At 37.4% G+C, this 23,269-nt stretch overlaps 1 long non-coding RNA gene across 2 annotated transcripts in view; it reads right to left on the reverse strand.

Moving 5' to 3' along the window:
- Positions 1–16,958: 16,958 nt before the first annotated feature.
- LOC138151932 (uncharacterized) overlaps positions 16,959–23,269 on the reverse strand; it is a 215,631-nt gene continuing 209,320 nt past the window's right edge. The window contains exons 4-5 of one of the 2 annotated variants that reach the window (XR_011165969.1): positions 21,652–21,741; positions 16,959–17,843 (exon numbers count right to left, since the gene is read on the reverse strand). This is a non-coding gene — a long non-coding RNA (uncharacterized lncRNA). The remainder of the gene's footprint in view (positions 17,844–21,651; positions 21,742–23,269) is intronic. The other variant, XR_011165968.1, reaches the window with a different exon arrangement.

Genomic DNA, 23,269 nt, shown 5'->3' on the forward strand with positions numbered 1-23,269 from the left:
TACTATATATTTATTGCCCAAACTCTACCTGCCTTCCCCCCACCCAATTTTACTCCTCCTTCCCCATATAAGCTTTTGATGTCATGGATGATTTTGTTGTTAATTGGTACCTAAATGTTTATGGACTTGGATACAATTGAAATGAGCCTTGAAGGAATATGAGGTTACTGAGAGGAAAGTAAGGAGGGAAGTCATTCTTGGAATAGGAGATAACCTCTGTAAAGACACAGAGATGAGCAATGGAATGCTTGATTTCAGGAAACAGCAGGTAGTCCAGTTTGGCTGGAACATAGATTGAAGGGGAAATATGAAATAAAGCCAGAAAGTTAGCTCTTAGTCAGGTTGTTCAGGCTTTTAACTGTTAGGCTGAGCTTATGTCCCAGCAGAAACAGGGAGTTACTGCAAATTTTGGAATGGGGCAATGGAATAGTAAAATGTAGGCATTGGGAAAAATTATATTGGTAACTGTGTGGAAGATGGATTAGTGACAGGAAATACTTGGAAACAGTGAGAATATCTCTTCTTCTGGAAACTGTACCTATAGTAGCAGCAAGCACCCCAAGCGTCCTCAGGGGTTGCTGCCAACACAGGTTCTTGGGTCTGCTTTGTTAAAGGAAAGCAACTCAAAATGGGTTAACAAGCTTACTTTAATCAGTCAGATATGTATCACTCACCTAGTTCAGGAGAAAAAGGTCAGCACCCCGAACTTCAAAGTATACAGACAGAATTGTCAAGACAGAAACAGATCAAGTAGACAGATTTCCAAACTGTCCAACCATTACATCCATACCAAACAACATCTGGATTTCAAAGCCGGGGGTCTCTGGACAACGGCTTTCCAGAGTTTCATCTGATCAAATCACAGAACACTTCTCAAAGTGAGCCCCAAAACAAAGCTACACATCAGAGCTTATATAGCCTTCTCCTGGCTCAGAGAATGTAACAACCTTATTGACTCACTGGCCAATCAAGAAGTATCTACTGAAAAACAAGCCTCCCACCCCAGGCTCCAGGTGCACTTTAGCCTAGGAGCAGGGAAGATCTTCAAAATTTACATTCCCATTACACTATTACAGCTGGTAGTATAGTGAATAGAATACTAGGCCTAGAGTCAGGAAGGTCTCAGTTCAAATCTGGCCTCAAACACTTCCTAGCTATGTGACTGTGTGAGTAACTAAAACCTTTGTTTCCTTCATTTTTCTCAACTGTAAAATGAGGATAATAATAGCACTTACCTCCCAAGGTTGTTATGAAGATCAAATGAGATGTCATTTTTAAAAAGAGCTTAGCACAGCACTTGGCACATAACGGGTTCTGTATAAACGGTCCTTCCTTTCCCTTTCTCTGTTAGCACTACATCCTTGAATCCAAGCAGAATAAGTCTAATAAAGCTTCTTTATGGAAGTCTTTTGAATTCTTCAAGATAACTCTTATATTCTTACTAAGGCTTCTTTTATCCAGTCTAAAAATAGCTGACAGTTATAGCTGACTATTTAGGGCTTATGAAGTACTTTGTGAAAAGAAAATATTTCATTTGATTTCTAAGCATCACTAGTTCTTCAACTAATAATATGTCATGATCTTCAGTTATGTCACTATCTTAGGTACTTTCATGGGACCACAGATTTAGACCTAGAAGGGACCTCTGAAATCATCTCATCAAACCTCATTGTATAGATGAGGAAACTGAGACCCCTGGAAATTAAATGACTTGACCAATGTTGTGTAGGTAGTAAATAGCAGAACAGTTTAAAATCCTCAACTTCTGGTTCCAATCTCCTCCTCTGACTGTGGAATCATTTCTAAATACCTTCCCCAAATTTTACCCAGAAGTAAACTTAATACTTGAAGTATCTTTCCAGGGAAGAGTATGGAAGAATATTAGGAAAGAAATACTGAAACATTTTTAAAGGGGTATAGAGAAGTAGAGAAGGTAGTTTATAAGGAGCACAGATGAGCAAGACAGTTTTGAAAGTAAAAGATGGAATATATTACATACTTTTTATGAAAGCAAGTGGTATCAAACAGAAATTCATAGTTGTATAAACAATATTCTCTTTGTATATGGAAATGTTCTTTGTTTTTTTAGTATTAAGTTCAAAATAAAAATAAAATAAGATGAATCCCATCTCATTTGATTCAGTTCATTGTTCTATTCTAAAATGATTTCATATCTTTGCTCTGTCATCCCATGTATCAATTATCCCTCCCAGCTTTATATAATTGGAAAATTTGATAGACATTCCAGAACTGTTCCTCTAAGTTGACATGAGTCCATTAGTGAATCTTTTTTTTCTTTTGGTACCATAAGAATTAAGTAGCTGAGTTTTCTCTCAAAATCTCCTTATTTCACTTGGTATTCACACAACAAAATAGTATTATCCATTTAAAAAATCTATTTCCAAGTAGTCTAAAGATTACTCTTGAAAGAGGAAAAAGAAGCAAAATAAGAATTAAATACATCTTCCTTTTTTCTACCATCTTTCTAAGTCAGGATTTTTAAATTTGCAGAGCAACCACTATTATTGAAAATATTTAATTGAAAGCTAGCCCTTGGGCCTCAGTTTCATCATCTGTAAAATGAAGGTATTGAACAAGAAGACTTCAGTGGTCTCTTCCAGCCCTAAATTTATCATTCTTTGATCTGTCATCATCATCACATAAATCCCACACAATAGCCCTATCCCTTCCTTGATCTTTCTCTTGCTTCCAAAATAAATATAAAAAAGTCCCGCTTTAGTCCTTATCGTTTATAGGCAGTCTCAGCTTGTCATAACTTTAATGCTCCCAAAGCTAATCTTCTAGGGCTATGCTTCACTTTTTATGTCCACTTTACCTCCCCCCCCCCCCCCCGCACACACACACATTATCTGCTTTTGCTCACATCTTCTTTTAAAAACTCTCAGCTAGTTGACAAGTTCCCTTTGTGTCCATGTCAATCTCTTTATACAGTTTCCCCTTTCCCTCTTTATCTAAAAAGTATCTTTTTGTTTATAACTGATTTTTTTTTTAAGCAATTGGGGTTAGGTAACTTGCTCAAGGTTACATGGCCAGTTATTTCTGGGTGTAGTGCTAAGTATCTGAGTCCGGGATTCCATACCTAGGTCATCTCAACCCTGGGGCCGGTATTCTTACTCACTGAGCCATTTGGCTGCTCCTATGACTGATTTTTATTTGCTAAAGCATTATATGATTTTCCATGGTGATAGGTCTAACAGTGGTGTTACTATATGACCTTGAAAGCAATCAGTGACTTTCTTTTAAAAAAAAGTTTTGTTAGACTTTTCCCTCTCTCTCTCTTTATATATACATAAGTATAGGATATGAGAGATATTGATATATCATTTGACCCTGCAACAACACTGTGAACCAGGTAAGAAAGATATTATTATCCCCACTTTACAGATAAGAAAACTGAGGTTCCCCAATATTAAAGTACTTGTCAAAAAAAATATGACTAGTAAATACTCGAAGAAGATTTGAACTGAGGCCTTCCTGACTCTAAATCCATAATGCTATATACTATGCCACAAAAGAAAATGCAGAGGGTATGGGGACATTTGCTAAGATTGCTGTACAATGTACTATTGAATGAACATGTAGAAAATAAAGCTATAGGATGATCTTTCATGACGTTTTTTAGAGGTTGAGGGATAAGGTGAAAATAAGTGGAGGGATCATCATGATGTTAGAGGGTTTTGAGAAAAGGCTAGGTAAAGCAAGGTCTGCCAATTCAATATTTAGCCTAAGAAGGGCTTTACATGTGCATACAAAGGCACACACAATCAGAGGACGGTTCTTTGAGGGCATATAATTCAGTTTTAGATCTGACCAAAGCTAATCCTGAGGCCCTGTCATCTCCTTGAGCAGACCCAATCAGACAACAGCCAGAAGACTCAAGTTCTGGCAAAGTTTCACTCAATATTGACCTTAACCACAGAAATCTGTAACCCTAGCAACTGGCAGCTGAGCCCCATTTGATTCTGGGTCTGGCAGCACAATAAAAGATAATATGGTTCAATAGATTATTTTTTAAATTGTAGATGATATAAAACACCATTGATGAAAGTACAATCAGTCTTACCTAGTCAGGCCCAACACAGAGTTGTTATGTAATTTAAAATGGGCTCTGAAAGAAATGTCATATCCTTTCTTTTTTTTTCTTTTTGGAAGGCAAATGGGGTTAAGTGACTTGCCCAAAGTCACATGGGTAGTAAGTGTGTCAAGTGCCTGAGGCTGGATTTGAACTCAGGTCCTCCTGACTCCAGGGCCGGTGCTGTATTCACTGTCATATCCTTTCTTGAAGTGAGAATCTTTGAATCCTAAAGCAAGATAAATACTTGGCCCCCTTGGGTTGACCTTCTCTCCAGGACGACCTCTTCAAACCTCAAATGATGTAATTAACTTATCTAGGAAAATTCAACTAATAGTTTTGAAGTTTGACCTGACTATAAGGCATTGGGTTGGGTGCTGCTTATATAAAGGTATATAAATAACATAGGTGCTCATCTCAAGAAGCTTACAGGATGATAATAATGTTGATGACAAAGAAGATGATGATGATGATGGTAGTGGTGATTATTATGGTGATAACTAACAAGGGACAGCATGGTATATGGATAGAAAGTCACCACAGATGTATTGACTTGAGTTTAAGTCTTACCTTTGACTGACCAAATCTGGGCAAGTTATTTAACTTCTCAGTTCTCTAGGCCAGAGGAGCCAAATACCCTTAGACTTAATACTGATACAGTACAGTAGTGGCCCAAACTGGATTAAAATGCTATAGAAAGGGGAGGCTAGGTGGCACAGTGAATATCACTGTGAATATCACAGTGAATAGCACTGGCCCTGGAGTCAGGAGAACCTGAGTTCAAATTTGACTGCAGACACTTAACACTTACTAGCTGTGTGACCTTGGGCAAGTCACTTAACCCCAATTTCCCTGCATTCTCCCCTCTCAAAAAGGCAAAAAAAAAATGCAATAGGAAAATACTTAAGAAAATAGATAACATATTTTTAAATGAAGTCAATATGTAGGGATTACTGGACCCCCAATTCAATTCAAGTTTGATACCACTGATCTAGGTAACTTTCTAAGTTTATAAATTATAGAAAAGGTGGTATTCTGCATTTTCATTGTTAGAAAGTTTCCTCCCCTAGAAACCCTATTCCAAATAACAGCCAACAGTTTAAGCAAAGTACTTTACATATATTATCTCATTTGATCCTTCTGACCACCCTGTGAAATAGATGCTATTATCCCTATTTTACAGTTGAATATACTGAGACAGAGAGGTGAAGTGATTTCCCCATGATTACATAGCTACTACATATATGTGTCTGAGACAGAATTTGAACTCAGGTCTTCCTAATTCAAAGTCCTGCACTGTATCCATAATACCACTTCAAAGACAGTGCAAAGGGAACTGAACTAAATACAAAGAAGAGGTTTAAGTAAAAATACAATTCAAAATTTGATCAGAGAAGCATCACTTTCCCTTGGAATGGGTCCCCTATTTATAGTCTTAGGGAAGGACCTATAGTATTGAGAGATTAAATAACTTAACCAATGTCATGCAGCCAGTATGTGTCAGAGGAAGTACTTGAACCCTGCTCCTCCTTGCTCTAAGTCCAGCTCTCTATCCACTGTTCCAGGTTATATATATGCAACAAATACATGTTATTTGACAGGGAAGAGCACTAGTTGCTGGAGGAGTCAGGATGGGCAGACTCCACACAGGCTTTGAAAGAAACTAGGGATTTTAAGAAATGGGGTGAGGACAGAGAGTATTACAGCCACGGAGGACAGAACAGTCCATGAAAAGGCTCAGAGGCCAGAAATGGAATACTATCAGTGACAGCATTCCTGTACAGTAGAGTGAACAAAAAGGAGTAATAATCCTGGAAAATCAGTTTGAGTCAAATTGTGAACTCTTTTTTTTTTCTTTTTGAAAGGGGGAAGGCAGGGCAATTGGGGTTAAGTGGCTTGCTCAAGGTCACATGGCTAGTAAGTGTTAAGTGTCTGAGGCCAGATTTGGACTCATGTCCTTCTGACTCCAGGGCCGGTGCTCTATTCACTAAGCCACTTAGCTACCCCTGTGAAGACTCTGATATACCAAATAGAGGATTTTATGTTTGATCCTAAAAGCAAAGGAAAGCACATAAGTAAGTGTCCATATAAATGAAGATAACCCAGATACCCACATGGTACAACTATGTTCCTCCAGCTACTCTCTAGGCTTTCTTAAGTTAGCTCTTCTTTCTCCTGGCAACCAATCTGTCCCCAGAATGTGAGAATGTCTGTGAAGGTCTTTAAATACCAAAGAGAAGGGTTTGTATTCAATCTTAAAAGACCAATGAAGCACATGATTACAATATAGTTCTGCAATTGTGATCTGCCATGCAACCCAAAGACTTGAGATTGTTCCTCTCTCTGCTAACAATCCAATCTAGTCCCCAAACACCAGGGTTGAGGCCAGTCCTGTATCCACCAGCCTGAGTTCCCATTCTTTCATCTTCTTAAATGCCTCAGCTAAATATTATTTCCCCTCAAATCCAGAAAAACAGAATACATTTTTATAGTAAATCTCCCTTGTTCTCCGTGTCTTTCCTAGGATAATTCATTGCATTGCTCTGTAAGAAGCTCACCTCAGTCTTCTACTCATTAAGAATATCTATCCTGGGGTGGCCAGGTGGCTCAGCGAGTAAGAGCACCGGCTCCAGTGTCGGGATGACCTGGGGATCAAATCCGGGCTCAGGTACTTAGCACCACACCCAGAAATAACTGGCCGTGTAACCTTGAGCAAGTTACTTAAGGGGGCTCAGCGAGTAAGAGCACCGGCTCCAGTGTCGGGATGACCTGGGGATCAAATCCGGGCTCAGGTACTTAGCACCACACCCAGAAATAACTGGCCGTGTAACCTTGAGCAAGTTACTTAGGCCGTGTAACCTTGAGCAAGTTACTTAAGGGGGCTCAGCGAGTAAGAGCACTGGCTCCAGGGTCGGGATGACCTGGGGATCAAATCTGGGCTCAGGTACTTAGCACCACACCCAGAAATAACTGGCCGTGTAACCTTGAGCAAGTTACTTAACCCCAATTGCTTAAAAAAAAAAAAAAAGAGTATCTATCCTAAGGCAAAACTGTCTTCTTTGGGCTCATCCTGTGGAATGGCACTGAGAAGCAATTACCAGTTTTTAGAATTATCTTGTAGTCATAGGATTTTGAGTTAGAACATCAGAGGTCATCTAGTCCCAGATTCCCCCTGTTCTGCATGAGGGCACTGAGGCCCTGAACATTTGAATGACTTGATCAAAATCAGTTAGGAATCAGCAAAACCAGAATTCAAAGCCAGATCATAGCTCAAAACACAGTGTTCTCCCGCTATACTGGGTTTATCTCTAGGGTAGCACTGCCTAATCTGTTTATTCATGGTTCCATTCTTTCCTTGTGTAAATGCTGAAAATGAAAGTTCAGATGAACATAATCTGGAGAGTGGCATCTTGTATTTTATATTGATAGACCTTTACAAAATGCCTTTTCATGCATTTAGTCATTTAATCATTTCAATGTTATGAGGGAGCTAGGACTGATTACATTATAACCATTTTACAGGTAAGGATGATTTTTTTTTAAACAAAAGCTCAATGTGGTAGTCTTCATAGTTTTCTTGACAGTGAAGTGTTTTATCTTTAAGGCAGTCTCTTTTAGTACTCTCTTCATGGTAGAAGTTATATTAGTTAGCCTCTAGCCTCCTTTATTTATGGTACTCATTAAAAGTTCTTTACTGAAGGCTCCCTAACCCTATTTACTGCTTTCTGCAGAATTAGAAGTTCTCTATCTCATATTTTTGCATTGTCGGTTTCTAATTGTTCTTGCTTTTATTGTTGTGGTCAAGCTTCCTTGACTTTTCCTGTTTTCCTCAGTTATTATTGTTGTTGTTATTTTAAAACATTCCTTTTTTTCTCTCTACCTGTTGTAATGAGAGTGTAAATTTTAAAGATCTTCCCTGCCCCTAGGCTAATGTGCACCTGGAGCCTGGGGTGGGAGGCTTGTTTTTCAGTAGATACTTCTTGATTGGCCAGTGAGTCAATAAGGTTGTTACATTTTCTGAGCCAGGAGAAGGCTATATAAGCCCTGATGTGTAGCTTTGTTTTGGGACTCACTTTGAGAAGTGTTCTGTGATTTGATCTGAATTCTGGGAAGCCGTTGTTGAGAGTCCCCCGGCTTTGAAACCCAGATGTTGTTTGGTATGGATGTAATGGTTGCACAGTTTGGAAAGCTGTGTACTTGATCTGTTTCTGTCTTGATAATACTGTCTGTATATTCTGAAGTTTGGGGTGCTGACCTTTTTCCCCTGAACGAGGTAAACGATATATGTCTGACTGATAAGTAAGCTTGTTAACCCATTTTGAGTTGCTTTCCTTTAACAAAGCAGATCCAAGAACCTGTGTGAGCAGGCACCTTGGGGACGCTGGGGTGCTTGCTGCTACACATGTTTAAATGAGGAAAAAACTTGGCCTTCAGTTATGAAGGCTGGAAATTAACTGATAAGCTGCACCTTCCTCCTCTACCATTGCTTCTCTCCCCCATCACCCCCCCCAAAAAAAATCAACTATCAAAGAAAAGTATGAAAGCCTAAGAATATGTTCAAAACTCAATTTCTTGCCTCAGAAACAATAATTTAATTTGGGAAAAGGTTTGGGCCTGGCCTAGTAGCATACCACAGACTGCGGTTTGGGTTGAGCAATTTAATGAAAACATTAACTGACACAGAACAACTCTTAAGAAACAAAAAGCCTTATGAATCTTGGTGATTATATATTTTCATTACCTTCCCATTCTTGGGGAATGTTGTTTGACCTGATGAATTAATAAAAATTAAAATGCTCCTGAAGTAAACTGATGCCATTTCTGATGTGTTGCTGGCTAAAGGAACTAAAAATTATAATGACCTTGCTAGAAGCAAGGAAAGTTATTGATTTTTTTCAACCACACTGAGACAAACCAAATCAATACATTCTTCTCCGTCAAGAATTTGGAAATATTTCTTTTTCAATAAAAAGGGTATTCATAGAAATGAATGGAACACAAAAACCACTGAAGGGGGACAAAATATTACAGTGTTTTTCCTTTTCTTTTGCTAGAGCATGAGGATTACATTGTTGTCTATCTATCCAGAATGTTTGGGGAATGGAGAATTCTGGTTAATTGAATATCCTTGTTAGTTGAGTATTACCACATTTGGATTAGCCATATTGGGAGAATTAGAATACCATAAAATATGTATAATATTCAAATGAGAAAGAAAACACGTATAATATTCAAATCAAATCAATTTACCCTTAAAATTCCCTGGGGTTCTTATAAATTTCAAATACACTATCACACCTTAAAAATTCTGTCTCTATCTCAGTGTTTTGGTTATTTGAATTCCAAATAAATGATTATTTAATAATAATAACTCAAATATGTGTAGGGTTTGATGTTTCTACAAAGACCACTGAGGTAGAAAGTACAAGGATTACTATTTTCATTTTAATCTATTTTAACAGTCAAGGAAACTGAAAAGCAGAGTTTGTGATTCTAACACAATGTTAAAGGTAGGATTGGAAATCAGAGATTGTGACTCTGAAACTAGCCTCTTTTCCTTATATTTTGCTTCTTTGAGTTGATGAATTCCTCTTTAAGTTTTGTCCTTGCAATAGCCTTTCAAAATTAGCAGCATTTTTTTTTGGAGGGGGGAGGGCAGAGCAATTGGGGTTAAGTGACTTGGCCAAGGTCACATGTCTAGAAAATGTTAAGTGTCTGAGGCCACATTTGAACTCAGGTCCTCCTGACCCCAGGGCCAGTGCTCTATTCACTGCACTACCTAGCTGCCTCCATTTTTTTTTTCCTTTTACTGTTAGGCAAGTGAAAAAGCCATCTATCATCATTCCCTCCATTTCCTCTCATTCCATTTGCTTCTTGAAAATTGCTTTTTAAATCTAGTTTCTAATCCCAACAATCAGATGAAACTGCTCTCTCCAAGGATACCAATGCTCTCTTAATTGCTGAATCCAATAGCCTTTTCTCAGGCTTCCTTCTTTCTCTTTTTTTCAGTTTTTAACACTATTGACCATCTCCTACTGCAAGATATTATCTCCTCTTTCTGTTCTCTGGTCATCATTCTGTGTTTCTTTCTTCAGTGGAAATCTGCTTGCCCCAAATGGAAAGAGTTCTGCATAACTATTCCCACTCAGACTCAGATTCACCATGCTACCCGATGCTGCTCTGTCTTTATGCCATGTAGTTAGGTGGCACAGCAGTTGAAGTGCTTGGCATAGAGTCAGGAAGACTGAATTCAAATCCAGCCTCTGACACTTATTAGCAAAGTAACTTTAGGTAAGTCATTTAACCTTTATCTACCTCAGTTTCCTCAATTTTAAAATGGGGATAATAATAGCACCTCCATCCCAGTGTTGTTATGAGGATCAAATAATCTAATATTTTTAAAGCATCTGATCCATAGAGGGTACTTAATAAATGCTTATTTTTTCCTTTTTTCCTTTCTTTCTTTTTTCCTTCTATATCTACTACCCTCATACCCTTTCTCCTTTTTCTGCCACTCTCCCCTTCTACCTCCAACTGTGGGAATGGCAATCAGAACAATACTACCAATCCTGGAAAGGTCATTTGATCAATTGCTTTGCAAATTCACTTGTCATCCTGGTTACTTTCCAGACTATATCACCCCTCTTTGGTCACTGTGCCCTGATGTGTTATCTCCCTTTATCATAAGACAAGTTTACTGAGGGCAGACATTTTCTTTTTATCTTTGTATTTTTTCAGTGCTTAGAACAGTTGTCTGACACATAATAGACACTGAAATTATTTTCATTTGTTCATCCATTCTTCCCTGGGTTTTCATGATTATCTCTTGAGTCTTCTCTACCCAACCACTATTCCTCAGTCTCCCTTGCTGTCTTGTCATTCATAATATACTCTCTTTGTGTGAATGTACCCATAAAGCTCTGTCCTGGGCCTTCTTCTTTCTATTTGTGATGACTTTGTAATCTCATCAGTTTCCCTGGGTTCAATTAACATCTCTCTAGATGATACCCAAATCTACACATTCAGTGCCCACATCAGTCTTGGAGCCCATATCACCGACTGTCTCCTGCCATATCTACCTGGAAGTCTGATGGGCATCACTGACTCAACATGTCCAAAATGGAGTACATCGTCTCCTTTACTAACTTCCCTATTATTATTGAGGACATTCAGGTTTGAAATATTGACATCATTCTCATTTCTTCCCCCTCCCTACTATCCCCTCCACCAGAGCCATTTAGTTACCAATTTTGGTAAGTTCTACCTCCACAATACCTCTCACATTTAACTTCTTCCCTCTATGCATTTGGCTGTTACCTTGGTTCAGCCTCTCATCACTTCTCTCCTGACCATTGTATTACTCTCCTTATTGATCTCCTTATATCTAATCTGCCACCTCACTAGTTCATTCTCCACAAAGGCGCATAATTGATGCTTGAAGCACAGGTTCAATGATGTCACCATTCTGATAAGGTAGCTTTTGTTGTTCCCTTTTACCTGTAGGAAGAAACACTAACTTCTGTTTGGCATTGAAAGCCTTTCAAATTTGGCTCAAAGCAATTTTTCTAACCTTATGACAAATTCCTATCCATCATCTTAACTCTGATAGTTTACTTGCTTCTCTCAATACATGACTTTCCATCTCCCACCTTCATACCTTTTTACAGGTTGCACCTCTGCTTTCCCATCCTGGGTGGGAGTGTCCCAAATAGAGAAACTTACAAAAAATTGATTTAAGGTGAATTCTGAACTATTAAGTTCTACTCAGTCTTGGATATGGGTAGATCCTTTGTGTAGATTGCCCAAGGTTGGGAGTGGTGGTCTGGAAGCAAATGACATAATCAATGTCACTTTCCCCCAGCTTCTCATTAGAATAGGAACACCTCTCATTATAATATTCATTCTTTCATTAATTGTTAACTAATCAGAGTTGATTGCCACCCTTAGGAACTCCCACACTTCCAAGGGCATATAAGCATTGAGTGGGTTCCATGAGAGGTCTTTGGCGTGTGAGAGTATCGCTGGCCTCTTTTATTAATTATCTGATAGCATAATTAATAAAATAATTACCCAGAAACTATGTCTCTAAAACTTTTTATACATCACAGAACATTTATTTTATATTCACTTCTGCATATACATGTTATATTCCATCATATAATTTAAGCTCCTTGAGAGCAGGAAGTATGTTATTTTGCAGAGAGAGACAGAAAAAGAGAGAGGGGAAAAAAGAGAAGGAGGGAGAAGAAGAAAAAGAAAGAAGAGAGAGAGAACATGAGAGACCAACCGTGCATTTGTTGTCACTAAAAAGCTTAATATTATTGGCCATGAGACAAAATATGAATCGTATTTCAAAATGTCACCAATGGAAGAAAACAACATGACTCACCCTGTGAGAACGTGACAGTGGCATCAATATCCATTTGTTTGAGAGGCAGTTTTTTCTCTTAGTCTTTGGCAAATCTCTGTTATGCTCTTTGTTTTCCTGAATTATTATTAACTTCATTTAAAATCTCCAACCCTATTTTCTTGTGAAGGAATTGAAATGCTGTTTTCCAACTGTTTATTCTTCAATTGCCATGAAAGCTCGAGCATCTCTGTCTCTTTTCTTGTCTCTTCCTCTCTTCCAACCCTCATTTCACTGAAGTAACTAGTAGGGCCACAGAGTTACTCTAGTTCCAAATAATAGCCAAAGATTTCCATTAGGACACAAAGAAACGAGCTGTTCTTATCAATTTTCTTTGTTCTGGCTCTCATGAGTGCTTCAGAGGGTACATAGTACCTTTCCAACCCTGTTCCAAATTACCTCAGAGAAAGTCAGAATGATGGAGTGAAAAATATTGGGAGTCCATGGAATGAGCCTAGATTCAAATCCTGGCTCTGCTATTAACTACCTTCCTGACTTTAAGTAAATCATTGTGATGCTCTGGGCTTAAATTTCCTCTTCTTTCTGTCTGTCCTTCATTCTCAGAGAGGACTATAACATCAGGAAGGTGATGCCATGACATGCAAGTGAATTGGATTTAAGTGAGGGAGGGCTTTGCAAAGTCACCAGCCTCACTTTTACCTGCAGAACCATCTGGGTAAGTTAGCCAGATATAGATCAGGACAATTGGAGATGGTCCAAGATGCAATGAGGATCTTTGGCCTTTTCGATCCAGGGTCCTTAACAGGTCTCAGTCTGACTGAGGCAAAGCCTCAGAATTTCCTATTCTATATCCAAGAAGACCAATATCGTTTATGCTAGGCTAGAATGCAACCCAAAAGACCAGTGAATTTTGATGCTAGCAGATATGAAAACTGAAGGAAGAGCTATGGATCAGGGACTGAGGCAAATGAGAATGCTTGACTCTTTATACATATGTCCTGGTTACATGTGCTTCACATAAAGTACTTTCTATGCATGTATATTTCTAGATACCACATGTTTTCTGTATGTGTGCTCTTCTCCACTGATGGTATGGTAACCTGAGAGTTAGTATACAAAATTCTGCATAGGGTATTTTCAATTAATTTACTATGTTGTCTCATTAGACGTCTTTTGTTCCCACATAATGGTTCCCCTGGTTAGTTGATAAAAATAAATATACCAAGGAAATATGGATTTAATGGTAACAGACCCATTAAGTCCCCCAAATTTGTGTTAACTTTTCTGGGTGCTGTTTTTGGAGGAAAATCTCAGTTTCTGCTTGCAAAATCAGGAAGCTGAATGAGATATATGACAGGTGACATGGTCTAGTGAATTGGGCACCTCATTTAGAATCAGAGGACCTGGGTTCAAATCTTGCTTCTGTCAATTACTATACTGTGTAAATTTGCATATGCCCCTGAAATTCTCTTGGCTTCAGTGGTTAAATTAGATTAATAGTCAGATTAGATTAAATTAAGTCTTTTGAAATCTTTTCCAACTTGAATCCTATGATCTTATGATTCTGTTTGTCCTTTCTCCAGTGATTCCTTTGCAAGGGTCCTTAGCTCCCAAAAGGGGACCAAGGATTCATAGCTACTGTGGTTTACATAATCTAGTCTTTGGGCTTCTGGATCACAAGAAAATTAAATTTCTAGGAGGAGAGATATCTAGATGAGTACCGTGCTTTCACAAACCTCAGATATCTCTAGGCCCTGGAGCTCACCAAACTTGGGACTGGCAAAATTGTTGGATAATTTGTTGTTTTGGTGCTGACTTGAAACAACATAGAATCATTATCTGTAAGGAACTTCAAAGGCCATCTAATCAAGCGATCTCATTCTATAAATGAGGAAACTGAGGACTGAAGAAAGTAAGAGACTTCCCCAAAGGCACAAGGGCAAAGAAAGTGTTTTCTCACAAGATTCTGTGCCTCATTTTTCCAAATAAATCTTTCTTATAGAAAGCTTCAAAAGGCCAAAGGCCTGTACATTTGCCTCTTGGAGGTTTAGGAGGAGAAGACAGTAATAATCGTGGAGAAGTGGAGAAGGAAGAACCTGTGCCTTCATGCACAAATAGCATGGAAATATACTAAGTAACATAAATCACTTCTCTCAGAAGGTATCACCTGACACAAGATCACTGATGGAGCCTTTTGGCCATTTTTCACTTTGATAAAATAAGTGGTAAGCACTTACTGCTCTATGCCCAGGAAGTCAGAATTCAAAGACACAAATGAAAACAATCTCTACCTTCAATCACTTTATATTCTACTGGAATTTTCTACTTGAGATAGAATTTTCCCAATGTTAGACCTATAGCCTCGGTATGTTCACCCTAACACTTTTCTGAACCCCTGTACTTGTAGCTTCGAATCTCATCAGAGCCTACAATTGTGTACGTAGGTTACTATCACTGGAGAAACAAGTTCTCTCTGTTCTTGGGTAACATGTTTTCAAGGGTTAAAGAAGAATTTGGTTACTGTTAGCCTGGAACTCATAACCTGTTACTTTTAGAGGAAATATTAACTTTAGAATGTCATCTAGAATTTTATCATGTAGAACATAATTTTCTTAGGGTTGAAAATTGTGAAGGCTGGAAACTAGTTTATGTGGCAAACAGCAATTTGAAATTTTTATTTGGAAACTTGAATTTATGATGTCTTAGTAAACCTAAAAACTTAAAAAATTTTGAAATGTTCACAGCTTTATAATTTTTAAAATTAAAATTTATTTTTATTTAGCAGATATTTCTTTTCTCGTCCTCAATATATTAACATTTATTAAGTACTTACTATGTGTCACCCTCCACCCTATTGGGGGGAAAAAGGAAAATCCTTGTAACACACACACTCATACATACACACATGGTTGAGCAAAACTCATTTCCTCATTGGTTGTGTCCAAAAATATATATGATTCATTCTGCCCTCTGAGATCATTATCACCTCTCTTTCAGAAGTGAGAAGTATGCTTCTAATAATTTAGTCAAACTCCCACATTTGACAGATGGAGAAAAAAAAAAGATTCAGAAGGTCTGTTACTTGTCCAAAGTCTCATAGCTAGAATAATGACAGGGTTAAGAATAAAATCAAATTAAAAAAATTTCAGTGAATTGCTCTCTTCAGTCAACTATATTACTAATCAATGGTAACACAGTTCTAATATACTAGGTTAGGTATCCCAAATGCATCTGTTATCTTTAATTCACAGAGTCTAAGACTTTCAAAACTTGAAAGAATATTAGAGAAAATCAAGACCAATTACCTACCTGAACAACAATTTCTACAACATCTAATTCCTACCTCCAAAAGGCTTATCTTGCCTTTGTTTAAAGGCTTTTAGTGAATAGGGGTAGGGGGCAGCAAGACACACTGTCTCCCAAGGCAACCCATTCCAGTTTTAGAAATTAATGATTAGTATGAATACGTTTCCCTCATGTCAAGACTATAAAGGCCTCTTTGAAACTTACATCAATTGTTCTTAGTTTTATCATCTGCCCCCTCTCTTCTACCTACTTTCCTCCCAAATACGTGAACACATCTATGTTTCCCTACAAATTTGCTTTTAGACCAAATCATCCTAATTCCTTCAAGAAAATATCATGTGGCATTATTTTGAGGCCCTTCACCAATGTAGCTGTTTTCCCATTAATTAATAAGATCCTTTCTAAAATGTGGCCCCCAGAATTCAGCACAGTGCTTCAAATGTGGTCTGACTAGTATAGAATACACTGGGGTGATATATGTGAATGTGTGTGTGTGTGTGTATACACACAGAGATAGACAGATGGACAAAGACAGACAGACAGATATAGATAGACAGACAGAAAGACAGACAGACAGACAGACAGACAGACAGACAGATAGATAGATAGATAGATAGATAGATAGATAGATAGATAGATAGATAGATAGATGTATATGCTTATAATAGAGCTTGCAAGACCACATTGGGAGTAGGGTATACTAAAAAGGATATTGGTAAACTGGAAAAAAAATGGTATGCTTCATCTATCATATCTGATCATGAGAGGCCCTTTCACTTTCAAATGTCTCTCTGATTCCCTTCTTTGAATCTTCATTTCTGATGACACCACACATGATTATACCTTCATGTCTCATGCTTGAGTTACTTAAACAGCCTTTCAACTGCCTTCTGCAATTCAAGATCTTGAATTTTTCAAATGACAAAGGAGCTGGGGGAACTAATCTGAAATTTACCATAGTCAAGATTTGGATATGAGACTTATTTGACTTAGGAATGCAAAGGAAAGAATGTATTTTAGAAATTTAGAGAACAATGGACAAGGATTTGATGCCCTTTTAAATTTGGAGGAGAGTCAAGGACAGATTCCACGTCTGGGTAACTAAGTTGATGAATATGCTTCTTACGATAATGGAAAGGTTAGAGAAGATCAGACTAAGAAAAGAATGGGGAGAAAGGGAGATGAGAAGCATGGTCTTCACAATTTTAACTTTTTTATTAAAATTTAAATCCTTAATTTCATCTTGAAGTAATGAGTGCATGAATAAGTTAACACACTATTGGGGGCATTGTGTTAATTTGTTTTCTGTATAATTAGCTTTTAATATAATTTTTATTTATCTATTTAATTATCATGCTTTTACAGTTTTGGTAATGTTAGGATATACTATATTCAGTGCTATAAAATGTTATACAAAATTTCTTTATGGAATTCTTCCCTTTTTATCCCCAATTACTGACAGTGTGCAAACTAATTATTTTCATGATGGTCTTTTTGCAAATGCTTACCATCAGTATTGCAACATTAGATGCAGCAGTATTACAGGGAAATGTTTTCCAATGCCTTTAGGAATATGATAAAATCAACTCTACCAACTTCTTGCTTTGCTTCTCTGAGGAGTGAGTATCTATGAACCATCCTTCTATTTAGCTGTGACTTCTTTCTTCTGATTTTGCTTATAGAAAGAATTTCAAGTTTGGTTGCTTAGGTGCTCAGCAGTTTGTCTACTCAATAATCACTGAACAAGAATTTCTGACTAAGAATACCAATAGCCATATCAAATTTAATAGTCTAAAAACTATAGTTGAATCTTAGACCCTTTGCCCCCATGCACTGTCACTGTCTATCAAAGAAGAAAAGAGTCTTAAATTACTGAGTCATTTCATATTTTCTTTGTTTCATGCATTGCCATGGCCAAAAAATTTACTGTGAAGTAATCAGGGCCTTAGAAAGCAGATATAATTTGTTGCAAGGTCCATGTTGATATCTCTTCTGCATGATAGAACCTTTCAGAGCTCATGTTCCAATGGTACAATGGTACAGTCTTCAAGAATTCAGGGTCATTTCCATGTCAAGCTGAAACATAAAAGCAGGATTATTTGGAATGATAAAGAACCCCATAAGATCCTCCAGGCTAGTTATGTTGGCACCTTCTGAATTCCCAAACTCTGGATGCAAGAACTTGAACACTGGGATACTTGGATGAAAAGTGAAAGATCTGTTCTATTGTCTACTTGATAGCAGAGCATGTGTAAGTTGGGGATCACATAAATTCAGTCTACCAACAAACTCATTCCAGACTTCCAAACAGAGTTCACAATTCCAGGCTTAAATAACAAGATTTAGAATTGGAAGGGTCATAGGAGGTCACCTAGGACAATCCCTTTTTTTTTACATATATGGAAACTGAGATAGAGAAAAGTTAAGTGATTTACCCAAAGTCACACAAGTAGTAAGTGGCAAAACAAGGATTCAAAACAGAGACCTTTGACTATATATACATTATTTTCCCCTCTGACAAGTGAAAACCCTCTGGGTAGCAATTTTAGCTCCTTAATCATGAGGTATAAGATAGGATATAGTAAGTCAGAAAATGGGAACCAGTGTTAGCCATAGCATATTAAAATAAAGCCAAGAACTGAGACCTGAAATGTAAGAAACTGATCACTACTGATTTGAATGCTTTTTACAAGACAGTATTAGTTTTGTTTAATCCTGAGTTGTTTTATGACCTATTCCTTTTTGAGTCTACAGTGATAAAAAAAAATTGGAATAAAATACTTTGTCATTTCTTAGATAGAACTAGTTTAAAAAAATTCCAAACACAATGACATTCTTTCTGGTCAGCACAATCATGTCATTTTTTTTCTCTATGGACTTAATTAAATTACATGAAAGAACCTCAAATTGTTCCCTATATATATCATTTAGAAATAAAAGATATTTACTTATTGTACATGCTGAAGAAATAATTAAATTTATTAAAAAATAAAACAACAAGAATGTCTTCTTTATAAACCTAATTCATCTGTTAAAGGAAGGCATTTTGTTACTTCATCAGGTAGTTTGGGATTAGAGAAGATATGGTAGTGCTCTGGTACTTTACTCATTAGGGAAAATGTAGTATTATTTCTGCACCATGCTGGGTCCAGTTTCTTTAGGATGATGGTGAATTTGTTGTAAGTGAATGAATTGGGAAACCCCTCCATTCATCCCTGCCAACTTCCTCATCCTGCTCTGCTCCCCACAAATGCACTAAAGGTCTTAGACAGAAAGCTGGAGGGGATAGATATTGTACTTGCCCTTAGAAATTGGCTGTTGTTCATCCTCTGATTTGAAGAGGATCAATGACATAACAGGGTGATGTCTTCACTTTTATATGAATTAGATTTGTGAGACAGAATTGCACAGTCATCAGCCTCACTTTCTCTTCATCGAAATCCAGTGGCAAGACAAAAGTCAAGAAGACTAGTCGTGGCCCGGGATGAATTCATTACCTCTGCATTTTTGATGTCTAACCAAGATCTAAGTGCTTCAGTGCTTGCTTTAGATGTTTTCGTGGTCATTGAAATGCATTGTTCTCATCCACCCAATCCACAAGGGGAAGTTATTGCATGATTAGGGTAGACATGCCCCTAATTCAACAGTGCATTGAGTCCTGGCAGTTATCCTCAGTCTGGTTTCACTTGTCTTCCAAGATTTTATTCGGGTGTGGCCACTGTATATGCTACAGCTTCTTGGAGTCATAGGTGAGTGTTTGGTGAAAGATGAACACTAAAGGTGGATGGGCATCCCTGAAATTGGCTTGGAAAGCACTCACACTGGAGGAGCTAGTGCTCATTGAAAATCTCCATACACCCCAGGAGCTTTGTTAAAGCATGACCAGAAGAGGTGAGTTAAGGGACTGGCAATTGTGATATTTGAATGAGCTGGGTCATCAAGAAAAATTCACACTAAATAATAGATGGGGTGGAGGAGATGAGGTATCAGGACTAAGGAAGCACCCACATTTTCAAACTAAGTCACCTAAAATAGGAAACAAGATGTAAGACTAGACTGGAGAAAATAAAAGAGAGGGGAAAGTCAGAACTGAAAACAAAATGAAAACTTTTTTGTTCCATCAGTAACTTCAAAAATAAGGTAATGCTTTAACAAATCAACATTTCTATTAATAGGAGAGATGAGATAGAAAATCACAGTGTAAAATGCAGTATTATACTTAAATAGATTAAACACAGTTCTCAAATTTTTTTTTCATCAACATTTGCCTTTTAAGGCATCAACATGACTCTATGGAAAGAGAATTTAATTAACCTTGTACACAAAGGGCCCAAACTAAAATTTTGTCTCTTCTGTTTTCTAGATGTGTCACTTTTGGTAAAGCATACTACCTCTATGGGCCTCTCTCTGTTTCTTCATCTGTTAAATGATTGGGTTAGACTAGAAGTAATCTATGTTTCCCTCTACTTCAAGATCTATGATCCTATGACCTTAAAAAATTAAAATATCAGTGTATATATTTCTTAGATCTTTCTTTCCTTTCTTCCTCCCTCCCTCCCTCCCTTCCTTCCTCCCTTCTTTCCTCCCTTCCTCCCTTCCTTCTCTTTCTTTCTTTCTTTCTTTCTTTCTTTCTTTCTTTCTTTCTTTCTTTCTTTCTTTCTTTCTTTCTTTCTTTCTTTCTTTCTTTCTTTCTTTCTTTCTTTCTTTCTTTCTTTCTTTCTTTCTTTCTCTTTCTTTCTTCCTTTCCATATCACACACACACACACACACACACACACACACACACACATATATACCATGATAAAGTCAAATCACCTTATTAGAATTATAGTGGTCATTTCAGCTAGCATCACAAATAACTAAACATTATGTGGGGAAGTCATGTAATATGTTGGTGTTATGGCAGAAAAAAAGTTCCAAATGTTAACATGTGATAACTGCATAATATAATCCCATTCTTTTGCCAATAGTTTGATTTTCATACCATAAAATCAATACATGTATGTTCCCTAGACTAGCAAGTTTTAAAATTATTTTTGGAACTATCTACTAACTGTATAATAGAGGCAATATGACATTTTGGATAGACAGAAGCCTCAAAGCCAATAAGTCAACAAATATTTGTTCAGCTAAACAAGAATTTATAAAGCACTTAGTATGTCTGAGGCACTTTGTTAAGCCATGAAAATATAAAGAAAGGCAGAAAGCAGTCTCTTCACTCAAGGAACTCAAATTTTAATAGAAGACAATATTCCAGTCCCACATCTGACTTTACTGGCTGTGTAAGCTTGAGGAAATCACTTAACCTCTTAGTGATTTAGGCAACTCTCTAAGATTTATAAGTTATAGCAAATGTGTCAACCTGCATTGGTAGAAGGTATTTACTCATTTAGGAATTCCTTCTCTATACTAGTGAAATTGTAGGTCCAGTTTCTATTCCCAAAGAATTATAATAAAATTAGCATGGCATAGTAGATAGAGGCCTGGTCTTGGAGTCAGAAAAGTATGTGTTCATGAATTGTCTCTGATACATACTCTCTGTATTATACTGGGCATTAAATTCTCAGTGCATTAGAGCATTCTCTAAGATTTTAAATATCAAAGCAACTCTAGACCTATGTTAAAAAATGTTTTCTCAAAGGAATTTTCCTATACCAATTGTTCATTTGTCTTTTTCTTAAAGAAAATTATAAAATGGGAATTGGGAAGAAAATAACTTTTTGGGAAAATGAATGGGGATGATAATACCTTACATTTATATGGTCAGTGCTTTACATACATAAAATCATAGATCTAAAGTGGTAAGAATTCTAAGAGGCCATTTAATAAATAGCTTAAATTTACATGTGAGGAAACTAAGTCCCATGGAGGTAAACCAACTTACCCAAGGTCACACAGATTCTGTGATTCTAGAATGATTGTTTTTTTTTTCCACTGTAGGATTGTTTCCCAAAACTTGTTCTTTAGAGTCACTCTGTGGTAGATTAAGGTAAGTATTATAAGTTAGTCTTAGAGATGAGGAAACTGAAGTATGATAAGCTAAGCAACTAGTTCAAGGTTGCATAAAACTAGTGAGTAGCAGAGGAGAGAATTAAAATCAGGGCTTCTGACTGAGTCCAAGGTTTACCATGCTAAGGAGGAAAGAGGAAGAGACTAAGAATGAAAGGAAGTGAAGAGGAACAAACTGGAGAGGAAGACTTCAGAGAATGAATAAAGATATCTAGATCCAACTTTAGTGTTACAAGTCTGAAAATTAAACCATTTAAAATGATTTTTCTATAATCCAGTGGTGTCAAACTCAGATAGAAATGTAGGCCACTAAACTGTAAATAAGGATCCCTGTGGGCCTCATATTGACTTAGTGTTAAAATGTATTTTTATTTATTTTGTTACATATTTCTCAATTACACTTTAGTCTGGTTTGGGCCACAGTAGGGAGTGTTGCAGGCCACATGGGTGTTTGATACCTCTGTAGTCTAAAGACCTGGGGCCAGGATGACCACTGATAGTTGTCAAGAAAGAGCAATAAAATCATTTATACTGGAGTTGTGGAAAGACATAGAAAGGATAGCCAATAATCCAAAGCTATAGAAAGAGAAAAGGGAAAAGTGATGGGAAGAGGAGTTTCCAGAATCTTCTTTTGGTGATCATAATTTTGCTTCCTCACTTCTGAAGGGATAAAATGCATTTATAAGTGTTGTCCTTTCCAATCTCACCTTCCCTCCCCTTTTCATCTTTGTACCCTTTTTCTTTGTGCATTCCTCCAGTTTCAGTAGGGAAGAATGCAGTACAAATAATAAATAATTTCTCTAGATCTTTCTTTTGCCAGTCTCAAGGATTGTAGATGTCCTAGTTCATAATTGCCCCAGTGGGTACAAACAAAAACTCTTCATTCACACAACTACCATCCTAATTCAGTTCCTTACCATCTCTAACCCAGACAGCCATAATAGCTCTTTAACAGGTCTCCCTGCATCAAGGATCTCTCTCTCCATTTTATCCTTTGCTCAATTTCCAATTTAATTTTTCTAGAGACTAGATCTGACCATGTTACTCACCTCTTCAGTGAACACTAGTAGCTTCCTATTATCTTTAGGATCAAATATAAACTCATCTTTTTGGTATTTAAAACTCTTCCTAATTTAGCCCGCTCCTACCTTTCCATTCCTCTTACACTTCATTCCCTTCCAGAATTCTACAATAAAACTTGTTATTTCTTGCACAAGATACTCTACCTTGTGTCCTGCCTTTACACTGGCTGTCTCCCATGGTTGGAATATTTTGCCTCTCACCTCAGCCTCTTTAGCATCCTGGGCTCCCTTCAAGATTTATCTCACATCAAGGTGGCCAGGAAGCACAGCGAGTAAGAGCACTGGCCCCAGAGTCGGGATAACCTGGGATCGAATCCGGGCTCAGACAATTACCACCCACCCAGAAACACCTGGCCATGTAACTTTGAGCAAGTTACTTAACCCCAATTGCTTAGGGGTGGCCAGGTGGCT

Source organism: Petaurus breviceps, unplaced genomic scaffold, assembly GCF_028583685.1.
Source record: "Petaurus breviceps papuanus isolate PSGF00001 unplaced genomic scaffold, PetGlider_PUasm1.0 90919, whole genome shotgun sequence".
Classification (NCBI taxonomy): Eukaryota; Metazoa; Chordata; class Mammalia; order Diprotodontia; family Petauridae; genus Petaurus; species Petaurus breviceps.